Source organism: Mustela nigripes, chromosome 8 (assembly GCF_022355385.1).
Source record: "Mustela nigripes isolate SB6536 chromosome 8, MUSNIG.SB6536, whole genome shotgun sequence".
Taxonomy (NCBI): Eukaryota; Metazoa; Chordata; class Mammalia; order Carnivora; family Mustelidae; genus Mustela; species Mustela nigripes.
The window spans coordinates 75,861,663-75,884,499 of NC_081564.1; the positions used below are offsets into that span (position 1 = coordinate 75,861,663).

Here is a 22,837-nt window from a genome sequence, read left to right on the forward strand (position 1 = left end):
GGTCATGATGCCAGGGTCCTGGGATCAGGCCCCACATCGGGCTCCCTGCTTGCGGGAAGTGTGCTTCTCCCCTCCCTCTCCCCAGCTCGTGTTCTCTCTTTTGCTGTGTCTCTTTCTGTCAAATAAGTAAATAAAAATTAAAAAAAAAGATTTTTAATCATTTATTGAGTCGGGGAGAGAGCACAAAAAGGGAGAGCTTCAGAGGCAAGAGAAGCAGACTCCCCGCTCAGCAGGGACCCCGATGCGAGACTCAGTCCCAGGACCCTGGCATCATGACCCGAACCCAAGGCAGACACTTAACAACTGAGCCACCCAGGCACACCTGTTTTACTATAATTTTAATAGTATTTTAATTAGAAAGATGAAGCAGCTCTCTTTTTAGCCATACATTCTTTTTTTTTCTTTTAAAGTTTACTGATAGAGTAATTTTTATTTATTTATTTTTAAGCACTCCAAGGTGGGGCTCAAACTCACGACCCCAAGATTGAGAGCTGCATGCTCTACTGACTGAGCCAGCCTGGCACCCCTTATCCTATATGTTCTGAATTTTGATGTTTTACTTAAAGCATCTGAACAGTAGAGTGACCTGAATTTGGGTTTATACTTAACCTCATTAATGAGTTTAGCATTATCCACTATGTCAACCAAATATTTTGAGGCTGTTAGACTTAAAAAAACCTGTAACCCACTTAGGCTGATCAGCATGTGTACCATGCCCCAACAACACAGCCACTTTACCCACATGTTCGTGCATTGACTCGTTGACACACGACTTACTCAGCACCTACTGTGTGCCATGCATACAGTTCCCGGTCTCAGGACCTCACAGTGATGTGGTGTCATCCTTCAAATGAGTTTCCTCAGAGTTGGTTGAAGGGGGCCATCATGCAGAAGTCATGGTTGTGGCAATGGTTAAGATGTCTTGGCTCCTGGCCAGTAGGGAGCTTTTCAGATAAAGCCCATGATGACCAAGGAGGCAATATTTTTTAAAAGATTTATTTATTTATTCATCAGAGACAGTGCATAAACTGGGGGAGCAGCAGGCAGAGAGAAGCAGGCTCCCCACTGAGCAGGGAGCCTGACCAGCTCCTGCTGCTTGTGAATCATTTCAAGTTCTTAATACTTTAAACATGCCATGAGGTTGATTTTATCCTGTTCAGTCTGCTGTGAAACAGGGAAATAAGCCTTCCTGAACGGGCTAATGTTTAATTATGCCCAATGTGGTATTTCTAAACCGTGTTTAATATTGCCTTGGAACCTAAATAGGAGGCTCCTTTCCGTGGTTGTGGCTCCGACCTGACCGCCCCAGACAACACACGCCTTTGGAATGCCACCAAACACGTTTCACCTGCAGGAGGACGCCAGTGCCCGGCAACCCGTAGGCCTTGTGTGGTCTCTGAGGGGTGTTTCCTTTTACCCGAGAGCAGGCAACTTCTCTCTCAGGTCCAGTGTGACCACACCATCCACCCGATGCCTTGCCAGATTTTTCCGCCAGATGACAGATGGCCTCTCGCTGTAAATCGTTTCCTTGATAACTTACAGCTATCTTTGATTGTTTTTGCCCCCAAACATAAACGAGGGTGACGTTTTTCTCTAGCTTTTTGTTTTTACAGCATGGCAGAAAGATGCTCTTGATATATTAACTGCATTTTAAGTGGGTTACTCCAGGAACCTCCTGCAGTTGGACAGACAGAAACTAAGCTCTGGTGGTGCCAAGGTAGCTCAGGTGTTAAGCATCTGCCTTTGGCTCAGGTCATGATCCCAGAGTCCTGGGATTGAGTCCCGCATTGGGGTCCCTGTTCAGCGGGAAGCCTGCTTCTCCCTCTCCCACTCCCCGTGCTTATCTTATGTTCCCTCTCTTGCGTGCGCGCTCTCTCTCTCAATTAAATAAATTTAAAAAATTAAAAAAAAAAAAAAAAAAAGGAAAGAAAGCAAGAAACCAAGCTCTGTTGCCTCATCCGAGAGCTGTCATCACAGAATCAGAGAAACAAGGGCCAAACTCCTGGCTTTTCGTTTCCAGGTGGAAGATGAAAAAGTTTTGGAAGAACGGAGGGTCAAGCAGAGCCAGTTCTCCTGCAAGTGAAGACCAGATAAAGTTGCCCAAGACAGAAAGGACTGGAAGAGCAGGAGCCTTCAGTGAGGCTGGGGACAATGTGACGGCATGTGGACGGTAGCAGGGTCTGCTGAAGCCAGCCTTGTCTGTCACCAGCACCAGGAAGCCCCGAGAAAGCAGCCTTCCTCTCCCTAGGGGTCCTTTCCTTCAGGGAGGCTGGCCACAAGCAACACCTGCCCGGATATCGAATCTTTGCGCATGCGTATCTCCTTATTGCTCACCACGCGGTGGGCGGTGGAAGCTCATTTCAGCCATGGAGGCTGTGTGAGCTGTCAGGAAGGTGTCTGTCTAGTTCCTTTTGTCGTTCCCTTAACATCCTAATATGCTGCATCCGAACAGAAGAATGTTGGGTGTTGGCAGTCTTCCTACTTCAACAGATCTAGTAGAGATCGCAGAACTGTCAGAATGCGGGGATGGATCCATTTACTGAACAATCGTGAATGAGTGATTTCAGATGTGTTAATTCTGTACTCCTTTTAGGCACATATAACAAACCAGAACTATTCATTGCACCTAAAAAATGTTAGTTCAAATTAGTCATACAATTTATTGTTAATGGAGGTAGTGATTTAGAAGCCAACGTACATGGTTAATTTGGAAGGATATGACTGGAGAATCATTTCTCTTTATCTGCATTCTTTTTTTTCTTAAAGATTTTATTTATTTATTTATTTGTTTGAGAGAGAGAGAGAGAGAGCATGAGCAGGGGGACGGGTAGAGGGAGAGGCAGACTCCCCAATGGGCAGGGAGCCGGATGTGGGAACTCATCCCGGGACCCGAGATCATGACCTGAGCCAAAGGCAGATTATTAACCCACTGAGCCCCCCAGGTGCCGCACTTCATCCGCCCTCTTTCCTCATCAGCTGAAGCTAGTACATTAACTGATTTAATTAGATAAGCTCAATAGAGGATGGCTGGGTTCTCCTTCATTTGAGTATTGTTCAGTGTAGGTTAACTGCTAAAAATAATCCCCAAATATAAGTGAGTTAACAAAATGAAAACTTCATTGGTTGGTCACATAAAGTCTAATACGTTTCTGGTTGAGAGGTGCTCTAGGCTTCTCTTTTCCAAGGTGTGATTCGAGACCAGATTCTTCCATCTTGTGCCTCCACCATCTCTTGGCTTCAAGGTCATTGCTATAAGTTGAATTGTGTCATCCCCCACCTGAAAGTCCGTGTGTTGAAACCTTTCACTTTAGTGCCTCAGAACACGACTCTACTTGGAGGCAGGGCCTTTAAAGAGGTGGTTAAGTTGAAATGAGGCTGTGAGGGTAGGCCCCAACCCCATCTGACTGGTGTGCATATAAAGGGAGGACATTTGGGCACAGAGAGAGGCAGGAAGGGTGCAACGCACAGAGGAGTAGACTGAGTGCGGACACAGTGGGAAGCCAAGCAATCCAAGCAGAGAGGCCCCAGGAACACCCAGATCTACTGACAACTTGATCTTGGACTTCAGTCTCCAGAACTTCGAGAAAATACATTTCTGTTGTTTACCGCATCTGGTCTGTGGTATTTATCATGGCAACCCTAGGAAACCAACACAGTCACCTCATCGTCATCCTGAGAACAGAGGAGGGGAGAGGGACAAAAGCCCCTTCTGGGAGCTCTCTGTGTGTTGTGTGTTAGCTGATGGTGAAGTTCCCTCTTCCATCTGTATTCCTGGGCCCAGAATTTGGTCACAGTGGTGGTGGCTTTGAAGTGCTCACTTATAATTCTTTAAGCTTTTCTTACATGTTTTAAACACTTGGATACAGATGGTGTGCATTACAATGAAACCATTAAAAACCAAAAAAACTAAATCGAATCGTCCCATCTCAGCACCTCAAAAGCATTACCTGTCTAATAGAAAGTTTACTTACTTCCTTTTTACTGGATATTAGGGATCCTAGATCAAAAGTAGGGAAGGAAAAACATGCTTCTTACCTTCTTTTAGAGAAGTCTGTCATGGTGTGAAATTTGCATAGTTTTTCTTGTTGTTATTGTTGTTGTTGTCCTATATTCACAAGGCTGGACTAAACAATGATTAAGAGAGTCATTTCATAAAAATAATGAGCAGATTATTATTTTCTGTTATTAGAGGAATTATATTTTTTTTTTTAAGAAGAGACTTAAGTTGTTTTGGTTCTCTATAAGGTTGTTCTGAAAATAGCTAAATGTGTTTCTTTAACAGAATTACATTTTGTGGGCCCCTGGCTGGCTCAGTCGATCAAGTGTGCAACTCTTGATCTTGGGGTTGTGAGTTCGAGCCTCATGTATGGCATGTAGAAATTACTTAAAAACTAAAATCTTAAAAAAAAAGAATTACCCTTTTCCCAATGATGTTTTAGAATTGGTGTTTTCCTGCACGCACACACACTCATTTCCTTCATTTAGCAGTAAAGATGTTCAGAAATGAGTAGTTGACCAAAACCCTTTCTCATATTTTTCTGTTTGTATTTGGAGCCTGTCATATCTTTGGAGACGGGAAGACTCCTGAGGTCTGAATTACACTTTCAGCTGATGTCTGAGATCGTCGATCTCAGTGAGCACTTTTCAGAAATACACTCTTCAGAAATATGAGAAGAAGGATTGGGTGGTGGCCAAGGACATGAGGTCTGGTTTTGAACCCATTACGCCATCGTGTGAAAGAGTGGGCAACTCACTTAACCACTCTGTGGCTTGGTTTCCCCAGCCATAATCTGGGGGTAATATCAGAACTGACTGTGCAGGACTGCTGTGTGGATAAAATGAGTTTCTATACAGAAAGAATTTAACACAGTGTCTCGTGTAAGTAAGCGCTACGTGTGTTTACTATTACTGTTATTTTATACCCAGCTAAGTATTGTCATCACCCCTGGATATAAAGAGGCTACTGCTGTTCTGATTTAGCATCGCACTCCAACAAGAGCAGAAACTATCCATGTGAAGGAAGATAATATGTTCTTTAAAAAAATGAGGACAGGGAAGCCTAGGTGGCTCAGCTGGTTAAGTGTTCAACTCTTGATCTTAGCTCAGCTCTTGATCTCAGGGTGGTGAGTTCAAGCTCTGTGTTCACTTAGGAAAAAAAAAAAAATGAGGACAATTGTACAAGAGGCTGAAATGAGAAAATGAGCTTCTTCTCTTGGAGATTCACAAGTCCCAGCGTGCTTCCTGACAGGTGCCTCAGAAGTCCGCTCGCTCTTTTAGCAAAGACCCGCCCTTCAAACCCACTGTTGCAATCACAGCCCAGTTTTCCATACCAGCCCAACAGGAAAGACTGGGCTTGATGGTGAAATTCCATCTCTGAGTGAGAGTGTTATTTTTTTTAAAGATTTTATTTATTTAATTGACGGAGAGAGAGATCACATATAGGCAGAGAGGCAGGCTGAGAGAGATGGGGGAAGCAGGCGGGACTTGATCGCAGGACCCTGAGTCCATGACCTGAGCCAGAGGCAGAGACTTAACCCACTGAGCCACCCAGGTGCCCCGAGAGTGTTGTTATTTTAACCAGAGGAAGGAACTCTGTATTATTGGTGAGAAAGACCACATTTAGTGTCCAAACGGTGAGGAAAGTCTGGCAGTCTGAGAGGATAGACCATCAAGGCCAAGGCCTGCCAAGCATGTGTGGGAGTGTCCATGACTCAGATTCTGGGGCTGAGTCAGAATAAACCTTGTTTCTGGAAGTAGATGAATGAGATGGGGGGCAGCGGGAAAGGCCACATATTTACCAGGTCCCTTCTCTGTGACTTTTCACAAAGAATTATTGCAGGGTCTGACAGGACACATCCAGAAGACTCCAGGTTTGGGGATACCCTGCTCTGGCCAATCTTCTAATTCTCATTTCATGCTCAAAGGAAGGTTCTCTCCCTTCTGGCCTGTTCTAACCTCACCTTATGAAATGAGTATTCCCAACCTCCCCAACTAAATATTGAACCAGAAGAACTTCTCAAATGTGGGTGCCTTCAGGAATGAAGAGAATAATCAAAGGTCTTATACAAGGGCTGAGGCAGCCTCAGTGGCCTCCTAAAGCAGAAATCCTTCCTGAAGCAAACTACCTCGAAGTTAACGGAGGAGAGAACACAGACATGGGACCCTTAGGTCCTGACACCGAGTTGCCGTGTGAACTCTGGCAAATCAGCTGAAAATGTCAAAGTCTCAGTGTTCTCCTTTGAAAAATAAATACTGTAAATTCTGATAAACTAGTTGAATGCAAGGCATATCTTCTAATTGTGGAGGTGGAAGGAGAGGCACAGTCCTTCTCTTCCAAGTGAATGGGTGTCTACACCGAGAAGCCAGCTGCCTGGGGTAGAAGTCAAGCAATCAAGCTTGAACGCTGCCTGGTCTTTCCTAGAGCAGTAGGGAAGGACAGAAGGAAAGGGAGAAAAGAGGTTCCCAGTTCTCTCCACTTCAGACAGGGGATTGCCCAAATGCCCCAAGAAAGTGTGTGTGGAGGCCACTGGCTCAGCAGTTTACTGGCAGATGATATAATTGGTTTCTGAATTGTGCAACTCACAACACTTCTAACAACAAATGTGGGGGCGTTGTTCCTCCTGCTGAGCAATTCTCCAATTCTCTGCATTAAAAAAAATGTTTTAAAAATTACTCTCTAGGGTGCCAGGGTGGCTCAGTCGGTTGGGGGTCTGCCTTCAGCACAGGTCACGATCCCAGGGTCCTAAGATCAAGTTCTGTGTGGGACTCCCTGCCCAGCGAGGAGCTTGCCACTCCCCCTGCTTGTGCTGTCTCTTGCTCTCTCTCTCTGACAAATAAATAAAAATTTTTTTTAAAAAAACCTCTTTACCCACAATGTTGGGGCTCAAGCTGACAACCCCAAGATCAAGAGTCACACACTCTACTGACTCAGCTGGCCAGGTGCACCTAATTTTTTGATTCAGTTCAATTCTGGAGTGTCAGTTTAGCCAATAATGTCCCTGGAGTTAGTGAAGACTCAACAGGAGAAAGACTTAGTCCCTGAGTCCCTGTCAGATAAATAAAGTCCTCACACCTGTACTTCTGCCTCATTGGCTAGAAGCTGGGGATTCCCTCGACCTCCTCCTCCCATTCCACGGTTGCTAGAACAACTCAGGGAACTCAGGAAAACACTTCACTTATATTTACCAGCATATTATTAAAAAACACAACTCAAGAAAAGTCAAATGGTGGAGATGTGTCGGGCAAGCATGGGGGAGGGGCGTGGGGCTTCTAGGCTCTCTCTGGGCACAGAGTCCTCCCCGCAGCTGCACGTGGTCACCAACCCAGAAGCACCCACGCCCAGTCATTTAGGGATTTTTATGGAGGTTCTGCTATGTTTATGGACTTATCCTCAACATAGTGGTCCCACCACAACTTACTAAACAAGGCTCTTTACGCCCTTGATTTGAAATGCCAACCCGATGACCAAGTTACATTCTGGAATGTAGTTAGTTCTGTTTCTGGAATCTATACTATCATTTATACTATAAAATACTATTAACTAGGGTATAAATACTATTAACACTATACTCTCAAGTCTTTTGCAGTTTTGAGGTTATTTTCATCATTGTATCTGCATTTTATGTTTTACTATCTGCAAAAGGAGCTTCTAGAGAGAATCTTTGGTATTTTCGGATTGTGAGGGAAAGGTGTGAGCAGAGAGGTGCTGTGTAGACAGAAGATTCCTGAAGCTCCGGGACATGGTTTCCTGAGCCAGTTGAGGAGCTAGGCTTGACCGGGAGGAGGACACGTGGAGCCCTGTGAGGGGACAGAGGAGGTCAAGGATGGGGGCCACAGTCTCACTCTCTTTTCAGGGAAAATGACTTTTTCTTATGTTCCTGAGTCAATGGCAGTCTTCGGCAGCCGCACTTTGTGTCTGTGATGCTCTGTCCATCCCAACAATCCCCAGCTCAGTTGGGAAGACTGGAGTCAGGCTCCACTCCAGAAGTTCACAAGCAGCCTACAGAGTGACACGACACGAAGAGCTCTGATCCAAAGGGGCACGTGCACCCCAATCTTTTTAGCAGTGATGTCCACAATAGCCAAAGTATGGAAAGAACCCTGATGTCCATCAGCAGATGAATGGATAAAGAAGATATGGTATATGTACAAAGGAATATTATGCAGCCATCAAAAATGAAATCTTGCCATTTGCAATGACACGGATGGAACTAGAGGGTATTATGCTAAGTGAAATAAGTCAATCAGAGAAAGACAATTATATGACCTCACTGATAAGAGGAATTTGAGAAACAAGACAGAGGATCATAGGGGAAGGGAGGTAACAATGAAACAAAAGGAAACCAGAGAGGGAGACAAACCATAAAAGACTCTTAATCTTGGGAAACAAACTGAGGGTTGCTGGAGGGGAGGGGGATGGGAGGGATGGGGTGGCTGAGGGTGGACATTGGGGAGGGCATGCGCTACGGTGAGTGCTGTGAATTGTGTAAGCCTGATGAATCACAGACCTGTGCTCCGGAAACAAATAATACATTATATGTTAATTAAAAAAAAAAAAAAGAAGAAGAATCTAGTGTGTTGATTTGCCTGACAGTCATTCTCTGGTTCTGGAATCCTTCTTCATGTTAAACATAGATGGAAAAGGGCGCCTGGGTAGCTTAGTGGGTTAAGCTTCTGCCTTTAGCTCAGGTCATGATCTCAGGGTCCTGGGATCAAGCCCTGCATCAGGGAGCCTGCTTCCCCCCTCTTTCTCTGCCTGCCTCTCTGTCAGATAAGTAAATAAAATTTTGAAAAAAAAAAAAAAAACCCAACAGACGAACAGTATGAATATAAAGGTAAGTTTTAATGCTGCCTCTTTTCTTCCCTAGACCCGGAGGGAGGAAAGGAGAGTAGTGTGCCTGGTCAAAAGCAAGTTGAGGGGGCGCCTGGATGGCTCAGTGGGTTAGAGCCTCTGCCTTCAGCTCAGGTCATGATCCCAGGGTCCTGGGATCGAGCCCCACATCGGGCTCTCTGCTCAGCAGGGAGCCTGCTTCCCTTCCTCTCTCTGCCTGCCTCTCTGCCTACTTGTGATCTATGTGTCAAATAAATTAAAAAAAAAAAAAAAGTTCCAGCTTAAAAAAAAAAAAAAGCAAGTTGAGGATTGGAATTTCCTACCACTGTGGTCAGGGCCCAGCTGTCACTTGATGCAGAGAAAGAGACAATCACTGCTGTTCCCTCCTAGACTTGGGGCCTAGAGGACACTAGGTGTAGCCTCTTCTAATTAGGGAGAAGCAGCAAGTCTGCCAGGTGCCCTCAGGGGATGAGTGGCTATTACTCCAGGCTGCCCCAGGACAGATGGCCACAGAGCCCTTCTTTGATGGGGCTGCCTGATTAGCTTGGCATGGGTAACACACCTGTCTTTAAAATAACCAGCCCTGGGGCACTTGGGTGGCTCAGCTAGTTAATGGATCAGCTTTTGATTTCAGCTCAAGTCATGATCTCATGGTTGTGGGATCAAGTCCCATGGGGGGCTCTGTGCTCAGTGCGGAGTCCCCTTGTCCCTCTCACTCTGCTCCTCCCCGCCTCCTGTCACGCACACTCTCTCTCTCTAAAATAAATAAATAAAATCTAAAAAAAAAACAAAACAAAAAAACAACCAAAAAACACCAGCACAGAGTCAATCAAACATTTTATGTGCAGATAAAATTCCAACTGCTGATCTATATGCAAATGTCACCAGTCTGTTTATACTTTAAAGTTCTAACGAATTTAAAAGAACAGTCTCTGCCCTTAAGAGAAGAGAGTATGTTTACAAAATGGCATTTGCTTTTCAGGGCCCACAGAATCCAGGAGAATTCCTCTGGGGACCCTGTCAGTGCGTTTGGTTCTTGCTCTTCAGTACACGGTCTCGATGTATATCCCAGGAGCACATATACCTGGGTAGTTTTAAGGAATGAATTTCATGGTGTTCATCTTGCGTGTGTATATTTTCCTAAAATTTATCTGTCTGAGAGTTTGCTCTCCTGTCCTCTTTTATAAATATCCGTTCCCCATTTACTATGAATCTTGTGGAGGCTACTGGCCCTGGGTGTGAACCCTGCATTGAAGGCCAAGGACAGCTGGAGGTGTGGAGCTGATCAAGTGAATGCCGAGAGATGCTCTGGTAGGTTCTTTTGCAAATCAGGGAGTTTTCAAGTTGAAGAGTAGGTAAGCCTGTGGTTACCCTTTAATCAGAGGACTATTCAATAATAGACACGATAGATAGTTGATCGACAACAGAAAAGTAACTTATTTTTCATGGTAAATGATCAAAATAATTTTATCAGGAATGCTGAGAAATTGTTCAAATATCTGAGGTACATTTCTATAGATAGATACCTTCTATTTCTATTTATTTATTTGGACAAAGTTTTCACAATTGTTTTAAAAAAATGAAAATAAGAATTGTTTTATTTTTAGGAACTAGTCTCAGTCTATCACCCACAGATTTGTAAGTAATTGAAAAAAAAAAGCCCCAAACTCAAAACCATTTGACAAAATAGTCCCATTCATCTGTAAGAGCTTCATTCTCAGTGCGTTTTACTTTTTAAGTTATAATTTCTTTTTTACATCTTACTTTATGTTTACTTGATATTTAATGACTTAAAATATATAATATTTAGGTGCTTTGCTCAAATGTTTACTGATAACAATTGTAAAGATAATTCAATCCAGAAACAAATAATATTTTTATTTATGGTCAAAGGAAATAGTTTTTTAAATTTCCATTTAGATACTTACTTTTGTTTTAGACATATAGGGAAGATCAACACGGGACTTTCAGGCCTAAAATCATTACATTGGGATAAAATTCTGTGGGAGACACGGAAAGGCACAGAGCCAGGGTCTGTTCTCATTTCTCCCTATCCATGCTGAATGTTAGATGCCAGAGGCCATGTGATGATTGCTGTTCTCAGGCTCTCTGAGGTCATCTTCCAAGTGACGATAGGTATCATTAAACCCTAATTATTCAGGGAGCTCCTGGGTGGCTCAGTTGGTTAAGCGTCTCTCTTCAGCCCAGGCCATGATCTCAGGGTCCTGAGATCGAGCCCCACATTGGCCTCCCTGCTCAGCGAGGAGTCTCTTCTGCCTCTCCCTCTGCCTGCCACTCCCCCTCTTTGAGCTCTTGTGCTCAATCTCTCTATCTCAAATAAATAAATACATTCTTTAAAAAACCCTGATTATTCAAGCTATAGTAGGTTGGTCTCCAATACTTAAAGGAGAACAAAATAAATTTTCGTTTTTCTTCTTCAGGAGAACAGGAGGCAAGGGGGTGAGACGGATGTGGGACAGAAGAGGAGCTGGTCTCTCCTGACTCCTACCTCTGTGATCGGGCTGGTGTGTGTGTGTGTGTGTGTGTGTGTGATTTGTTTCCCAAAGTCATTCAGGACCACATCAAATAGAGGTTCTGATTAACAAGAAAAAGATGTTAAAATACATAGCCTTTTCCAGGTAATTGTGTTTATGTGTCCTTTTCTATGTATATGCATTATATTCTGTAGAAGTAGCAAAGTAAAAGATACTATCACAAAGCAGGTATGATACCAAGGTAGCAGAATGTAAAATTAAGCTATGTCTCCGGTGTGGTTGGAAGTGAAGCCCAGCCAACTTCAACCTCATGTGGTTACCCTGTGCCTGTTATAACCCCCATGGTTTAATGGGTGACATCATATCTGCCCCAGGTCTTAGCATCCGTAGTGCAGCTGGGGGAAGACAAAGGAGTATTTGTGGGAGGTTTGGATAGGCCACAACTGGGAGAAAGGGAACATCATTCTGCTCAAATTCTATGACTAGATCTCAGTAGAATGGCCACAACCTGTGTAAGGTGGGGGTGGGGGGGCTGTTAAATATAGTTTTCCTGAGTATCTTGGAAGAAGAGGACTCTGGTTGACTCCTGCGCTGGCTGTATCTGCCATCTTGGAGTAGAAGGTTTGGAGAAAGCTGAGAAGGTTGAAAATAGCCACTAGAGAGAATGAGAGGAACAGCTGGTCAGGAAAACACTGATGTCAAGTTCCAGCCTAGGGGCAGTGGTGAGCTTCCCTCCAGCAGCTCACAACAACAGGCCAGTAGTTGGTTAGATCTAGCTTGGGGTTTGGAGGCCTAGGCATGACAGAAGGGCAAGGGAACAGGGGAGGTGACGATCTTGGTAGGAAAGAATTGAGGTGAGGATCCACCCATATTTTGTGGAGAAGTAGGAGAGAGGACATAGATGGTTGGCAGGAAAGGAAGGGCTCTAGGATCTGGAGGTCTGAGGGAACCTGGAGAGAGAGAGAGAGACATGTAGTAGATGAAAGGCTGTGAAAACAAGGGGAGAGGGCTTGTCATCCGAGAAGGCTGTGTCATGGACTGAATGTGAGGGTGTGCGCTCCCCACCCCCAAATACATACGTTGAAACCCTACCCCCCAGTGTGATGATATTAGAATGGGGGCCCTTTGGAATGTGGTAAGGCCAAGAGCGTGGAGCCCTCATGCAGGGGATTCATGTCTCCTAAGTGTCTCAAGAGAGTTTGCTTCTCTCTCTCTCTCTTCTCTCTTCCATGTGATGATCCAAGAAAAAAACGCCATCTGCAACCCTGAAGAGGACCTTCACCGGAACCTGAACTTGCCAGCTCTCTGGTCTCTGACTGCCAGCCTCAAAACTGTGAGAAATAAGTTTCTGTTGTTTATAAGCCACTCAGTCTATGCTATTCCGTGATAGTGACCAGAATGGACTAAGACGGTGCACTTGAATTTATGATTTTGGAGCTGGGACAGCCTTGGGTAGAGTGAGATGCAATATGTGGCCAAAGAAGTTTGGGATATGGGGTGGGAAACTGTAGTGAAGATGATCTTTTCTCTTCTTTATTTATCCTAGATATCACCCATTCGGGTGCTGGGTCCCAATACACACACCTGTTCTCTTGGCCAGCAGAAGGCTAAATGATTTGAATCAAAAGCAGGTAAAAATGATTAGTCTGTAGATTTTGTGTGTAAAATATTTTAAAAAATCAATTTTCAGTGATAAAGATCTGTATACCATGAAAAAAGATGGTAAAATACATAGCCTTTTTGAGCAATTATGTTAACAGTTCCTTTTCTGTATATATGCATTATATTGTATATAGATAATAACGTAAAAGATACCATCACAAGGCAGGTGTGCTATCAATTTAGCAAAATATAAAGTTAAGCTCTGTCTTCTTGGTTGGAAATGAAACTCAGCCTTTTTCAGCCTCGTGTGGTTACACTGTACCTGTCATAATCCACATGGTTTTAAGTGAATGGCAAATGAAAACTAAGAACAACAGTTTTAAAGTACGATACCTGGTGTTGTATTATTAGATAGTATGGTTAGCATCGTGATACAGAAACGGAGATTTAAACTCTAAAGATTTAAAAAAAATACTTTTAGCCAAAGGTAGTCAAATTTCCTCTTTTCGATAAGGCCTTCCAGGTGTCAGATAGGGAGACTTTCCCTATAGGATCGTATCCAAGTCGTCTTCCTTCTAGGCAGAAACAACTGATGTAATTATTTGGCTACTTGTTAGGTGATGTCTGTATCAATCAGGTATGAGGACTGGGAGGAAGCCCATAAAGAGATTGCTTTAGAAGGTTCTATCCACACTTTGCTGGGCTTTTGGTCACTGCATTAAAGCATAGGTTTAAAATCAAATGCAGGGGCCCCTGGGTGGCTTAGTCTGTTAAACAGCTGCCTTCAGCTTAGGTCTTGATCTCAGGGTCCCGAGATTGAACCCCGCGCCATTGAGCCCCATGTAGGATCCCAGCTCAGCAGGGAGACTGCTTGTCCCTCTGCTGTTCCCCGGCTTGTGTGCTCTCTCTCTCTCTGTGTCAAATAAATAAATAAAATCTAAAACATAAAACACAATGCAAAAAATATTTGTGTTGGCTCCGATAGATAATCTTTCATCATTTGGGCCACAAACAGAATCCAAGTTGACGACTGACAGTCAAACACAAACACCCAAACACCGGCGGCTGGGTTGCTTTACTTCCTGCTTCCTTCTCTCCAGGTGGTTGTTGGTGCGTGAGAAGGTCAAGCTGATCCAATCAGGACTTCTCATCCACACCTGCAGGTAACTTTCCCCTTGCACAAACTTGAGTTCATGAGGAATCAGAGGTTTCGCTGCGACTTAGAATATCCCTTCCTATTTTAGAGACTAAAACTTCTTTAAGGAACACATTTGGGTTCAAGTGCATAAAAGGTTAAACGGTTCATAAAAAACAATGTTAAAAATACAAAAATTCACAAAGTTCCCATTTTTTACAAAATAAAAAACTTTCTTTTTCTTTGTTTGTTTTTTTTTTTTTCCTTTTTATTTTTCTTCAAGGTCAAGTCCAAAACTTAGGTTAGGTTATTCCAAGAAAAGATCTCCAATGTACACTTTTTCCAGTTCACATAAGCATCATTGTAAATTCAGTCTCTGAACATAAAATGCCTAAGATTACCACTCTCCCCACATCAAAACAGTAAGTGCAGACTTCTTCAAATTTGTATTTTTTTTAAAGATTTTATTTATTTATTTGACAGACAGTTCATAAGCAGGCAGAGAGAGAGGAGGAAGCAGGCTCCCTGCTGAGTAGAGAGCCCGATGCGGGGCTTAATCCCAGGACCCTGGGATCATGACCTGAGCCAAAGGCAGAGGCTTTAACCCACTGAGCCACTCAGGAGCCCCTTCAAATTTGTATTTTAACCTCATAGCTTTACTCCTTATCTTAGAAAAATGAGGACTGGGACGCCTGGGTGGCTCAGTGGGTTGGGGCTTCTGCCTTGGCTCGGGTCGTGGTCCCAGGGTCCTGGGATTGAGCCCCACATCGGGCTCTCTGCTCCTCGGGGAGCCTGCTTCTCCCCATCCCCTGCCTGCTTCTCTGCCTACTTATGATCTCTGTCTGTGAAATAAATAAAATTAAATTTTTAAAAAAAAGGAAAAATGAGGAGTATCACCTGTTTTCTATACTATTACTTGTTTGTAATAACTGAAGCCAACAAGTATTGTGAGATTAAGCCAGGATGACAGGGGACACAAGAAAAATGAAATCCAGTTTTTGACTACAAATGGGGGCATAATGAGAGCCGGTTCCCTGTGAAAGTCATGTTCCATGAGGATGAACAGATGATGATTTCCCCAACAGCCTGAAGTTTTTTGTGTTTCTTTTTTTTTTTTTTAAATAAGGAACTACTTTTGGTCTAAAAACAAACAAAAAAGATGTAAAAAAAAAAAAACGAAGCAAAGAAGAATAATAACACTCTGCATCATTGTACCCAGAGAAGATAAAATTTCAGTCAGTTGAGCACCAAGGGGGGAAAAAAAAAATCTGTCTTTAAAAGGATAACTTGGCCTGGTGTCCACTTTCTGTCTGGCCTCCAAACACGGTGCTTGTGTTTAGGAATCGTGGACTCCCAGAGGATGTTCAATGACTAAAATTACAAGATTTTTATCATTGGTTCATGCTCTAGGTTGAACAATTTCCCCTGCGAATTCATACCCACCTGGAACCTCAGAATCTAACCGTATTTGGGAATAGGGTACTTAGCAATTAGTTAGGTTAAGATGGGGATCATACTGAATGAGGTTAGGCCCTAAATGAGATGACTGGTGTCCTTATCAAAAGACTTCATGGAGACACAGAGGTACAGGAAGAACGTTCTGTGAGGATGAAGGAAAATATTGGAGGGCTGGTCCTAAGGGCTGAGAAGGGCTGGCAGCCACTGGAAGCCAGGAGAGAAGCAGAAGCTTCTCCAGGTTCCAGGCAACCTTCCGAAAGAGCATGACCCTACCGATACCTTGATTTCAGACTTCAACCTCCAGAACAGTGAGAGAATAAATCTCTGCTGTTTGAAGCCACCCAGGGTGTGGTACTCTGTTCTGGGAGCCCTAGGAAACCATTATGGTTAGGTTGATTGACATATGGAGGTGACAATGACCTTTTTTTCTCAATTTTGTAATGATCAGCCTAAAGTACAGACTGAACCAACCCAAGAAGCTTCCTGTTGGAAGAGGGCAGCTCACAGGTTCTTGGGTTCAGAGTTTACTAAAGCAGAGCTGATAGATTTCCTTTCGAACAGAGAAATAATTTTCTATTTTAAATATACTTATAGTACACTTCATGGTATCTTTAACTTCAGGAAATTGAACTCTGCATAGAAACCTCATGCATTGCAGGACCTGAAAATACTACTTTTCATAATTTGGTTTTGCATTTTCCTTTACCTCCAAGGTCAGCCTCAGAAGGACATCATATTTAATTTTATTTTCAGCTAACCTTAAAAATGCTCTGTTTCTGTGTCCTCTGAACGCGCTCCAAGTCACTCTGTTGCTTATTTACCAAACTTTATAAGACCATGAATTTTATTGTGATTTTTTTTTTTTTTTGAGGCTGAGACAATATCTTTACATGCTGATCAGAGTACAGAGACTACTTAAGCCAAAAAGCGATGCTCCATTTCAATAGAACTGTAAACTGAAAATTAATTCATCATTTTGCTCACGGGTCTTTCGCGGGACATTCATCAGCCTCCATTCCTTCTTTTGTCCTGATACACTATACCGTTTTATGAACTTTCTTCTGTGTGTTAGTATAAAAAGGGAAGTATTATGATTCCTTTTCCACACAGACCTAATGGACTAAAGGACTTGCTTAGCATCGCATTTTTCTTACCCTTGTGTGAGTCTTCTCCTGAGGTTACCTCAAGCTCTCCCTCTTGTTCTCAGCTCAAATCTCATCCTGTGTCACTCCCAGTTTCCTTTCTGTATCAGGAAGGAATTCCATGCTCATAAGCGTGTGCCCTAAAATGGCCAACCAACTTGTTCTTGGAAATGGGCCCCCTTGATCAGCGCAGGGAAATAAGGCACAATGGCAGAGCAAGACCTATACTGACCTACAGCCAAGATGGAAACTACAGACCATTGGACTAAGTCTGGCCGTTAACCTACATGATCATAAAAGCTTAGATGTTTGCCTTCTGGTGACATCTACCCTGGAGCATGGGGAAGGTTGGTCTGATAGCTGGCTTCACGTTTTGATTTCTCTATCCTGTGGGCTGATCTTGTAAGCATGGAGCTGGTGCTTGTCTGCCCAGATGGTCACAACTTTTGGAAATGCTTTGGAAAGGTGAAAAGATTGCATAAGCTGTGATGCCTGGTTAGAGCATCTGAAACGTTGCTCTGCGTGTGAGGAGACTACGCATGGTGGCCATGTCCTTGGAAATACAGATAGGTTTCATAGAGATAAAGTAAACATCCAAGTTTAAACCTGCCAGCCAGCTGACACAGGAAACATATTAGATTTACATAGTCAAGATTTTAGAATTTGAGAGATTTGGAGTCTCATGTATACACGCTTTTTAATGGCAGCTCCAACTGGTGGCTGTTAAATACTGTCGATCCAGAGAACATGAGAAGAAAGCCAGCCGAGTTCTGGGAGCCAGTACTGTGGGATGGTAGCTTTGAACACTGGGCAGCTTACGAGTGATTGTCTTAGAGGCAGATGGACTCATAGGTCACCAATAGTGAGGACTCTGAGAGAGAATAGAGGTGAGTGGTCAAAATAAAGGCACGAAGAAAGAGTAAAACAAAGAGCAGGAGCTACAGACATCCAGGTTATTTAACGCCACCCAACATTTCATTGGATTGGTGATCGTCTTTTCCTACAAAGTATCACGTTCCATCTGTTGGGACATTTTTCTTTTCTAACTTCTATAGCAAACAAATTAATTATTTTCTTACAACTGACGGTGTGTGTTTGTGTTTTTAAGATGGTCCTTAGACTTTAAAAAATATGTATTTTATTTTTAAGCAATCTCTGCACCCAATATGGGGCTCAAACTCGCAATCCTGAGATCAGCGGTCACAGGCTCTAGCGGACTGAGCCAGCCAGGGATCCCTGGTTCTTCGACTTTATATCCCTCTTTAATACCAGGTTAGATTTTAGTTTGCAAACGTGATATGAAGAAAGATCCTGTGGAATGTTATAAGAAGAATCCAGAAATGCACATTTGGCATCCCAGCCTGTCAACAGATTGCGAGGACAGACACACGAACGAGATGTCCTGTGGCGGCTGATGTTGAACTTCTTGCTGCCCAACCTACAACTCATCTGACTAAAAACAGTACTTAATGTCAATGTTTTTCAGTCATTTCAGGATCTCACTGTACTGAAACATACCACTGTGGTACACAATTAAGAAGGGAATTGAAACAAGGGAAATTTTTACTGTTAAGAAATGTAATATGAGGGGTGCTTGGGTGTCTCAGTCGGTTAAGCATCTGCCTTTGGCTTAGGTCATGATCCCAGCGTCCTGGGATCAAGCCCCACCTCAGGCTCCCTGCTCAGTGGGGAGCCTGCTTCTCCCTCTGTCCCTCACCCCACTTGTGCTCTCTCTCACTCTCCAATAAATAAATAAATAAAATCTTTTTGTTTAAAAAGAGGAAATATAATAAGAAATAGTGTTTACTTCTTTGTATCATCATTTCTATGCTCTCGAATCATGTGAACTCTACCTGGATTGTGTAGCAGGAACTTCATTTTTCTTTCTTTGGTCCAGCTCTTTGGGAAGCCCCCCCAACAAAACATTAAGTGTTTAATAAAGATTCAGATGCCTGGATGTTGGCTCCCAGTACTGAAGGAGTCCACCAGTGACAGTGGACACTTGGAGAAGTCATTCTTCACCACATAGCAGGGTGGTTAGTCTCTCTCTCTCTCTTTTTTTTAATTAGATTTGGACTTCTTAGTGTTGTGTGTTGAGTTTTGGTTGTTCATTATTAAAGTCTGTCATAATTAACATCAAAATATAAATAAATGAAGTTTAAGCATAAAAAACTTGTTGAGTAATAGCATCCCATGAGTAAAAATCCAAGGCTACTCAAAAAGGCAGATTTTCATATAGCTTGTGTTAGGTAGCATAGTACTGTGTGTGTATGTATGTTTTGGGGGGCTCATATTAGTTTGCTAGGGCTGCCATAATAAAGCACTACAGATACTCCAAGGCATTATTTCTGCTTACGCAGCAGAAATTAATTTTCTCACAGTTCTGGAGGCAGAAGTTTGAAATCCAGGTGTTGGTAAGGCTGGTTTCTTCCAAGGCCTGTCTCCTCGGCCTGCAGCAGGCTGTCTTCTCTCTGTATCTTAACATGGTCTTCCTTCTGTGCGTCTGTGTCCAAATCTTCTCTTCCAACAAGGATACCGGTCATAGGATTAGGGTTCTTCGTAATGACCTCATTCTAACTTATTTGCCTCTTCAAAGACGCTATTTCTGAATATCATCACACTGTGTAGTGCCCGAGTTAGTATTTCAACCTAGCAATTTGCCGGGGTGGGGGTGGGGAGGACACAATTAAGTCCCTAACAATGGGTATGTGGCCTTAACCACTTGTTAGAGATACAATTTATGTGCTATTATTTTTACTCATTTTGGAACTCCATGGTATCTTTCTAAGTCTCAAAGAGCACAAGGATTTAATGGCAGTACTGATGGCAGCCTAATCATCCATTCTCAAGTTACTTTCTAAATTTCATATTTTAATAAAGAACTAAAATGATTGCTTTAACATATGTAAAGCCTGAAAGTATAAGGGATAGTGTATGGGAAGTACACAGGAAAATACTGGAAGTAGGTGGGAAATCTCCACACTTCTGTCTCAATTTTGAACCTTAAACTGCTCTAAAAAAAAAAAAATCAAGTCTGAAAAAAATTGTGTCTTAATAAAATTAAGTCTTTTTTTTTTTTTAAAGATTTTATTTATTTATTGACAGAGATCACAAGTAGGCAGAGAGAGAGGGGGAAGCGGGCTCCCTGCTGAGCAGAGAACCCAATGCAGGGCTCAATCCCAGGACCCTGAGATCATGACCTGAGCCGGAGGCAGAGGCTTAACCCACTGAGCCACCTAGGTGCCCAATAAACTTAAGTCTTAATAAAAACAAAACAATTGCTTATTAGGCTGAAATTTTCCATAATCAATTGTATTGGTATTGATACATTTTGTACTTGGCATTCTTTTTCAGAGGAGGAAGGCACAGGCCCCAGACATTGAAGGCTTTCATCTGACTGTTAAGTAAATTTGCTAGAACAGAAGGAGCACTGGGCCTCGAGCTGGGAGACCGGAGTTTGATCTGAGCTCCATGGTCTCCTCTCTGAGCTCTGGTCTCCTCAACAAAGTAAAACCCTGCTCACCATGTGGGATTGTTATAAGCATCAAATGAGATTTATATAGGTCAGGAATCCTTAGGTATTATAAATTGCAAGGTAAATGTAACGGGGTATTACTTTTTGAAGGGAAATAGAATGGACCCCCTAATTAGAAACAATTATAATAAACTCTTCTGAATTGTTAACAGTTTATTCACTTATTTTAAGTCATGATTATTCTGCTAGAACCTCAAACGTTAAATTGGTTTGTGATCTAATTATTAATATACCAAACCCCCCAAATGAAATCAGCTCAAAAGCACAAAGAGAGATTAGGATGTGTGTTAAATTTTTATTTTTCAAGATTTTATTTATTTATTTATTTATGTGATATGGGAAGGCACAGAGGGAGAGAGAGAAGCAGACTCCCTACTGAGGAGGAAGCCCTTGCCGAGGCCTGATCCCAGGACTCAGAGTTCATGACCTGAGCTGAAGGCAGACCCTTAACCAACTGAGCCACCCAGGCACACCAGGGTGTATGTTAACTATTACAAAATCAAGCTGGCAAGTCCATGGACAGAAGCCATATTGATAACACCTTGAAATAGATCCTTTATCAGATTGCATTTAATACACTGGGGAAGCTGTTTTCCGTTTGAAGTTTCCTCTGCTTTTGCTCAAAAAGGTTTCTTCCCCTAAAATTATATAGTATTTGAACATAGCATTTGAAAAAGAGCCATTCCCAGCACTCCACTTTGCCATCTATCGGAGTTCAGATCAGCCCGACTACAGCCAAAATACTCTGAAAGTAAAGTCACACTTGGGTCTGAATGGAAATATACGTAGTAAGGCAGGCTTAGAGTGAATTGATTTAACATTAAATAAGGCTTCCTCAGAACCCATACATTTAATAGAGATCTTCAGTCCTAGAAGAAATGCACCAAATGGAAGGTAGGCTCCTTCTTTGTAAAATGAAAGAAGGTTTATTGTGTCTGGGATGTAGACTTGGAGAATAGGTTTGAATATGCTGGGTGGTTCTTACACAGGCATTTTAGGAAATGATGTTATTCCCACAAAATTATTGGTGCTTGCTTATCCTTTTAACTTTTGTAAGAGGTCATTGATCAATGTGTTTGCAAATCCCCCTTTGTGGACCAATGACCAATGAAGTTTACAGCTTCAAGTAAACTAAAGTACTGGTTAATTTTATTCAGAACTTATGACTGGCAATTCTTAGATTCAATCACTCAACTTCTAAAGAACTGGTATATTCTTTTTTTTTTTTTGAACTGGTATATTCTTAAAACATTAAGACTTCTTACATGTGTTATAAAACAGCTTTCTTCCTAAATGAATTTGCTTTTTCAAATGGAAACCATTAGTGCTGCTTTGAACCATATGTGGAAGGAAATCAGATACCAGAAAGTTCTGTTGGTTTCCCTAGGATGTTAATTTCAAATACTCTTTTTACAAACAGATCTATCTTAATACGGTTGCTTTTCCTTCATTGAGACTGAAGTCTAACCTGGCAGGAGAGTTCACTGTCTCAGCACACATAATATTTCTTAGGAAAGCCAATAAAACCAGCTGAGGCTAAGAGAGTCTCCAGGTCAAGGGAAGAGCAAAATGTCTTTCCTAATGAAGCCCCCAGGGTATATTTTGCTCTTCAGACCAAAGTGGAGGAGAGGGGACTCTAGAATTGTTTGAGGTGTAGTCTTATGGGGTATGTGAGATTGTATTCTATAAAAACAAACTTAGGTGGAACCTCAGAAACAGAAGTGGCACCAAGGTGGCATATGGCCTTTGCAGCATCCAAGGCAACTACGAAATCCACCTCTGGAACGCCTCGCAGTCTAGGAGGCTGGCGAAATGGACATAGGCTCAGACTTTTGTGTTTTTAATCAGAAACTCTCTTCCCTCTATTCTTGTTCTTTTAAAACAGGAGTGAACAAAACTCTGACATTTTTCCAAGCCTCACTGCTTCTTTTCAACAAAATGCTTCGAGAATACTCATTTCTAGATAATTCCCCCCTGATTAGTGAGATGCAGTAATTTGTAAAAGAACCTACTTTTTTTTTTTTTTTTTTTTTTTTTTAAGCTCAGTGTGGAGTTGGAGCTCACAGCCCTAAGACCAAGACCTGAGATCAAGATTAGATGCTCAACCGACTGAGCCACGCAGGCACCCCAGCACCTGCTTCTAAACGAGATTTGGCAAGTGCTGTGCAGTCGGATTTAATCCTCAATAGTGTGAGCGGAGTTGCTGGGTTTGTTACTTTTGTTTCTTTCTTTTTTTGTTTTAAAGATTTTATTTATTTATTCGACACAGAGAGACACGGTGAGAGAGGGAATACAAGCAGCGAGAGGGAGAGAGGGAGAAACAGGTTTCTCACCAAGTAGCCAGCCTGATGCAGGGCTCGACGCCATGACTCCGGGATCATGATCTGAGCTGAAGGCGGATACTTTATGACTGAGCCACCCAGGTGCCCCAGAATGGTGTTTCTGCGTACAATGGCAGTGAACATGAGAACTTACGTTCATGTCCTCTGACTGCAGGGGCTGCACGTACCGCCCTATAAGGACTTGCTGGGTTTCTCCAGTTTTCAGATGGTTTCCACGATTCCATCCTGGTTCTTAGGGCATCAGTCTTCCTGGGAGGTGGAAGATCTCATTTAGTAGTAGATTTTCCCTGAATCAGTG

General features: G+C 42.7%; 1 long non-coding RNA gene across 1 annotated transcript in view; it reads left to right on the forward strand.

Annotated features, from left to right (window-relative positions):
- The window catches only part of LOC132023966 (uncharacterized), a 34,868-nt gene that overhangs the window by 8,645 nt on the left and 3,386 nt on the right, over window positions 1-22,837 (forward strand). Inside the window, exons 2-4 of the long non-coding RNA XR_009406111.1 lie at window positions 12,570-12,658; window positions 12,872-12,956; window positions 14,028-14,090. This is a non-coding gene — a long non-coding RNA (uncharacterized LOC132023966). The remainder of the gene's footprint in view (window positions 1-12,569; window positions 12,659-12,871; window positions 12,957-14,027; window positions 14,091-22,837) is intronic.